We start from the raw sequence: 7501 nt of genomic DNA on the forward strand, positions 1-7501 counted from the left end.
AGGGTGTGTGCTCAGATGAAGTCGTGAAACATCTCCAAGGTAAAGTCTAATTAGACCTGGATAACTAAATCCACCTCATTAAGGCTGTAACACTATCTGAATTAATTTTGTGCTTCAACAATACAAATCTTCGGGATAATACTGCCAGAAGTGACATCCCTATAACTCACTCATGCGTTTTCCTTCTTTTGTAAATTGATGTACTTTTCTATTTGTTTGATTTTTGCATCAAAGACGTAGGGTATATATAGGTATGCTCATTATTAAACATCCATTTAGACTCTGTTAAGGGCTTCTCGGTTAAGGAACGAAGAACGTCAAGCATTCACAAAGAGATCTTTCATTAGCGTTGCCTATTTTCGAAATGGTGGCAGTTGGAGGAGAGCTGCTCTAAGCATTTGGGCAAGAGGTAATTGTGATCACTCAGCTCATCTGATGCTGATAGCGGAGCAATGGGAAATTCCTGTCAACGAGCTCTGTCGTGGGTTTCGCAAGCACCTTGGCAGCCTCCATGCACTGCACACGGGGAAACGCGAATGAGTCGGAGCATGCTCGCATAGCTGTCATGTGTATGTGTGTGTTTTTTATTTTTTTAAGCAAACCGCATTACACAATTCAATTTAAAAGCTACATATCTCAGACGAGTTTCTCCAGTATTTAAGTAAGGTGAATGCCAGCTATCTAAGCCTTTGACTCAATCACTCGGGCCTGTGTTGGGATGTTGGGATTTGTGTTTGGGATGAATATTTACTGGAAATATTTGGTTTGAGTGGATTCTGCATGAGTCACTTTACCTGTCATCTGACCTCTTGAACAAGGTCGAATTCATCTCGCTTGTCATTTTTTTTCAGCAGTGTCTACGTAGTGCCTCATTTAGCCTTAGTTAAAAGTCAGTATTTATTAAGCATCAGATATTTTTCCTCAGTCCTCTGAGAATAATTATCCCCCCCCCCCCCCAAATTATAGAGTAAGTTTAATACTCATAATAAATCAGTGTTCAGCGAATGTGCCAAAAGAAATAAGATATTTAGAGCCTTCTCTTTCAGACAATAAAAGTAAAATGACAAAATAATAGTGTTGGCCTTTCTTTTATGTCATATTATTGGCCTGGGTGCAGAAGGGTAAGATAGGGTAAACAGTTCAGTTTGGACAATAACAATATTAAGAAAAGAATTCAATGACATGTCTAAACTTATTAATAGTAAGTGGAACTATTATAGAGATTTTTTAATACTGAGATTGTGCCTCAGCTTTAAAATTTACATTTATGGGATTTGGCAGATGCTGTTATTTAAAGGATTTTACTTACATGTTTGGTTGTCTGCTTGCAAATCATATTTTCAGGCTAGAGTTAAATTGGCCAAAAGGTACCAATAAACTAAGGTGCTGCCAGGGGGCAGGCGTCGGGACTGAAACATAGGAAAATGTAATACACACCAAGAGTTGGGCAGGGAAATATTATTCCACTTCATGGGTTTACAGAAAAGATTGCTGTTTCATGTTTTTGTTGTGTCTTATAGCATGGAGGCACAAACCATGCCATATTTGTGATTTCAAAGTTTAAAAGTTGGCAGATTTAAAGGAAGTCAAGGATGGGAAAACATCAGCAGATGGACATAGGCATAGTCAGAAAGACTCAATGAGTCAGGAATCTGCATGCATGCATAAACAATTATTATGTACAGGAACACAGGCCAGGAACATTTAGTGGTAGTCTGAATTCACATGGTACCACACAAGTGGCCCCCTTGAAGAGATAAATAGGCATATTGTCCTATATTTCTTAGCAGAAACCTATTAACTACGTTGTGCTGAGAATCATAGTTGCACTTCCAAGCCATACCAAGCTTTTGAGCATTTTCAAGGGATGATCATGGAGTTCCTAAAGGAACTGACACTGTCAAGGCATGGGAAAGAATTAGGCTAATGTTCATCCTCAGCTTTTACAGGAAGACTGACCACACTGAATTGGGTCATTCCAAATTACCAGAACATTAATTATGGTGATTAAAATGATCTCAGCTTCAAAAGCTATGGGTAACCCAGGCAGAAAACCAGACATAAAGATTTTTAAATTGATCAACCATGTTCTGGTTTTCCCTGCCCATATCTGTGATGAAATCAATGACAATGTGGCAATTTACAATATAACCCTGACACGGGGGCGTTGTTAGTGGCATGAGCTTGCCTGCTGGTAAAGCATGTAGAATTGTTCCACTGCATTAGAGGTCAAATGGGCATATGTCAAATTGGCCTCATATTAGGCCTTAAGTATTGGTTTGGAGCAGGTGGTAAGTGCTATACAATTTGAATGACCAGAAGCTTGTTCTGTGTGTGGTGCCATGTGATGCGTTCTCTCACAAAGCTGTAGGCACAAACCTCTTGCTTAGGTGGCAGGTACTGGTGACTCGTTGAGGCTGTGGTTGTGTGATCTCTTGGTCTATGTCCCAGGAAACTGCTTTCAGAAAACATGGTTAGGCGGAAGGATTTAATTGCTAGGTTGTCTAGGAATGTCAAGGAGACCAGACAGCAAGTCCGCTTTTATGTGTTTAAAACTTGGCCAGAACAAAAAGATGAAATGAAACATAGAAGGCACAAGAACTATGCCCTGTGATCGTTTTGCTAACTTGGGGTATTCCAGGTTTCATGGTCAATAAAAATTGGCATTTCGTTAATTTCGTCAAGCCTTTGTTGCCACTCCTTCATGGCTAGTTTGATTGCCAATAACCCACGGTTTCCTCTCTTCCAGAGACAGTTGCAATAATGCAACAGGTTAGTTTGTTTTTGGTTTGTCTCTAAACTGCTATCTAGAATGGGCATCTTTTTACTTATGATATGTCTCCTTTGCTCTGAGGTTCCATTGGTGGCAGTTGGTTCCCTTTCGTGGGGAAGTCAGAGTGTGCATCAAGAAAAATTAACCTTCTGATGATCCCTCTGTAAAAATTAGCAAAGCCAAGAGGTCCTAGGAGATCCTTTGACAGTTTTTGGAGGCCCCCAACTTGAGTGTGGACACTTTGTTCTGGTTCATAAAAACTCCTTCTGCATTTAGAAGGAGTATTTTTCATTATGTACTCCAGGAAAGGGCTCTGGCTCATGTCACAATGACACTTTTCCCTTTTCACATATATTGCTCATTTTTTAACATTTATGGAGCACTTGCAACCCATGGCAGTTGTGGGTTCCATATGAAAGGAAGCAGATCAATATGTTGTCAATGCAGGCAATTATAAATTGGCCCAGCTTGTCTCTGAAAATGTCAATAGTAAGAAACTGGTAAGTTAAAGACATGCAAGATGGCCCAAAATGCAGTACCTATAGTGGCCAGATGTCATTTATTGTCTTCTCTAACGTGGATCAGATTATGTTCCAGGTTGGCATGGAGAATTAATGTGAATCTAACTAACATGGTGTTAGTGTGAATCTGGGAGTGCCAAGCACTGGTTAACAGCATGGCCAGGTAGACTGGGACATCTTACTTTCAACATTGAAGTGCTTAGTCAACATTAGTGTACATTAATGAACACATCTAGATCTAGTAGATCTTGTCTTCCATGCAAGCCATATTTTGATCATGTTTAAATGTTTAAAATTACATTTACCTTAGCCTTAATTTCTACTAAAGGCTGATGCGTCTCTCCCATAAGGAATCTAGGGCAAAGTAATTTGTCGCAAATGGGAGCTGAAACTGATGCAAATGCAACTTATCATTTGTTTTAGCCGACATTACCAAAAGTTTCTGAGAGCATAATTCAAAAACGGGCACAAAGTCAGGCATTTTACAAACATCAACAAAAAGACAAATACAAAAACCAAAAGTCAGGTGAACAGCAAATAAAAAAGCAGAGAAAAATAAAAACCAAAAAAATAAACACTGAGAAATATTTTGCAAAGAAGGCAAAGTACAGATTGTGTTTACATGGAGAGAGGGTAATGGGGGACAGGTGTGATCGGAACTCAGGTAAGAGTTTCTGGCCAAAGCCATTGATTCTCTGACACTCTGTAATAAATTTCTGGGTTTCTTTTATATGCATTGCTGTTGCAGTGTGACATAAAATGGTAATGCCAGAATGTAAAAAATAATACACAAGAAAAAAAAGGAAACTGGAGTGTGTGGCTATTTTTTCATACCATTCCGCATTTAATAAATGGTATGTAAAATATGTTTTACTTTCTGAAAATATGTCTCACTGACGAGAAATTTAGGCCTCAAACCACATGCACAAAATGAAGTGAATATTATCAATTATTTCACAATGTTCATAGTTCAGAAAGAGAAAATAACTGGAGCCAATTGTATTGTGCTTGGACAGAAATTTCACCCTCATGCTTAGTCATACATAACTCTCTAGGGATATATGGTTTGGCAAAATATAGTTATTGTTACACAGCGCCCAAATACAGTAACACATTAAATCAGCAGCAAGGTCTACTAATTTCCCAGGATAATATAAAAATATGTCCTAGGCATGCTTAACGATTATTTATTAATTGAGTAATGTTCAAAATTTAAAACAGAAATCCTTGTGCAATTGCTATTAATATTTGGATTTTGATTCTGTAACTGCATTGATTCCCACCTCGGTTCGGTATGCGAGGAGTTTGCATGTTCTCCCAGGTCTTGGTGGGTGAGTGAGTGAGTGAGTAAATGAGTGAGAGTGTTATTACTGTATGTCCTTTCCTAGGGGTTAATAAAGGTCAGGGGCAGTTTTGTTCCATTTTACTTTGAATTTCACTAGGAAATAACTGGTAAAGATTTAGACATCTGTAGGAAAATCTCTTCTTAGCTGAACTTGATCTTATGTATGCAGGATGCCAGAAAATAGGCAAGATTAAAAAGCAAATATCAGTCTGATTAAAAACTTATTAATCTTTTACATTGTCAAAGCATGTAATAATTTACTCGTTGACAGAATTCAGCCACATTGGCATCCCCTGGGTTTTCCCAGACTGCCATAAGTAAGATTTTGTCTAGAGAAATCAATAAACCACAGCTGACATTCATTTTCGCTGGCTGTTAGGGCTGGCAAACATGCTATTTGAATGAGATTATTTGCAATCAGTCACTGTGTAATGTAGATTTAGAGGTATTTTATACGGTTATTATGCTAGCTCTAATTATGAAGAAAATTTGATGGGGTCAACTATGATGAATAGGTCGTAGTTGCATAACAGCATTATAATTTAATGGAAAGTATTTAATTCAATGCATGCCATAGCCAAATACTACTGGCAATGTTGCTTGTGTTACAAAAGATCATTAAAATTTGTATAAATAAATTCTTTTGAATTTTCAAATATACTAAGAATTTGGGCGGCACAGTGGCTTAGTGGTTAGCACTGCTGCCTTGCTCCTTCAGGGTCCAGGTTCGATTTCCAGGCCAGGTTCTATTCCAGCCTCTGTGTGCATGGAGTTTGCATGTTGTCCCCGTGCTTAGTGGGTTTCTTCTTGGTTCTCCGGTTTCTTCACACAGTCCTGCAGATACAGTAGGCTAATTGTCATTCCCAAATTGCTCATAGTGTCAGAGTGTTTGTGTGTCTGCAAGTGTGTGATGGATTGGCACCCTGTCCAGGGTGTTGCAACGCCTCGTGCCCTAAGTTTCCTGGCATAGGCTTCAGGCCCCCCTCGATTCTGTACACAGGATATAGACAATGCGTGAGTGAATTTTCTATAACAGCAGTCCTGATGCAATTTTTTCCCGGCAAGACAAAGCTTTAATTCAGTTGCTCTGCAGTAACAAGTTATAGAAGGACTATGGTGGAAGCTAAACTTTATATAATAAAAAAAAAATTATTGTTGATATGTTGAAGCTTTGCAAAAGAAATTTTGGCACTTTATAACAGTCATGGGTAAAGCTGTAACTTTAAATTGTCAGACACAGGAAATTCTTTGGAGCCTGATTTTATATAAATCGGCGATAACATAAATGATAACAGAATATACCTGTTTTTGTGGACTTTCCGCAATTATATTTAAGTATACATGGATAAACGGTACGGCAAAACACAACTGTTGCATCTAATGCAGCTGTAACCTTTGAACACCAGAGGTCCCAATCTGCACAAGACGTAGAGCTAACATACTGTACACAAAGAGCACTGCGGGCCTGATAGGTCCAGATCACAATGTACCAAAATGTGATCAAAAGGTATTATTGGTGACATGGTCACATAATCACATTCATGGTAAAAATAGGTTTTTAATAGCTTTTACCTTACATCAGGTTTATATCTTTAAAATTTACATTGTTTAGGATAGAGGCCACAGAAATTAGAGAAACGAGATAAAAGCTGCAGACATTTTAGCCACCTTTGGAGCTCTGCTTGAGGTTAACATGGTGCATTTGATTACATTTTTGGAACTATTTTCAAAATTATGTATTTCTATTTAAAATATGCTAGTAGCAACCTTGAAAAATCTCATATCTCCCATTCCTGATTATTTTCCCGTATCATGTTCTCTATTAATATGTTCTTCTAAAGAGTACACTAAAGCAGCATCTGTATCAAAACAAAAAGGCCCATTGACTTGTTCCAGTACTCTGAGACAGTGGCATAGGACCCCAGTTACTGAAAACCCTACACCTGAAGGCAGAATGGTGAAAAACCACAGAATACATAAATAAATACCTAGTCATATTTATGGGTGCTTTTTTTCACGTCAGTTCCCAAAAGGCAGTGAAAGGCTGGATTTTGGGCATCACACTGTGGTGCGTCCTGGTGGCTGGCCACAGTCAGCTTGGCACCGCTGTTTCTTCTCACCAAGGTATTTGAGGTAAAGTAAATGACTCAAAGATGTATTTTCTACTCCACTGCACCAGGTTTAACCATGTTGCTGCATAGCACATCATCAACAGGGATATTAAAGTTAAGGGAAAAAAAATCCATCCTGAGAAACAGGATTAAAGTAATCTTAATAATCACAATGTAATATTTAATTGTACCCAAGATTTATTTTTATATGTGTTAAAATTGTGCATTTCATTTAATGTTAAAATGCTGACTAAACCATTTTTTCTTTAGTTTAACCTTTGACTAATTCCACTTTGGTCCATTTTCATCTTGATTAATGCTTTTCGTTACTTATTGATAGTGATGCTGATTGGATTCCGCCATGGCTTCATCTTTGCAATACAGCAGCACTTTAGAGTTTTAAGTTGTTCACATTACAATCCATATTGTCTAATTCAGATTTTTTTGGTCAGATCAGAATTGCAGTAAGTTGGTTTTATTTGTTGAGATCCAGAAGAAGGAAGAGAGCCAGATACCTCACTTTAGCTGTTTTTAGCAGCTATTGCTAGAACTGCTATGAAATCCTTGTGCTGACAACAGCGAGCACCGAAGCAAAAGTTAATTTTCAGTATGACCATTCGCATTCATGTCACATGCAAGTGCAATGAACATATACTACCGTTCCAAAGGTTGGGGTAACTTGCAAATTTCTTTGTTTTTGTTTAGTGATTTATTTTCTACATTATACAAGAATACTGTGGATTTCAAAACT

The sequence above is a fragment of the Clarias gariepinus genome, chromosome 22, assembly GCF_024256425.1.
Source record: "Clarias gariepinus isolate MV-2021 ecotype Netherlands chromosome 22, CGAR_prim_01v2, whole genome shotgun sequence".
Classification (NCBI taxonomy): domain Eukaryota; kingdom Metazoa; phylum Chordata; class Actinopteri; order Siluriformes; family Clariidae; genus Clarias; species Clarias gariepinus.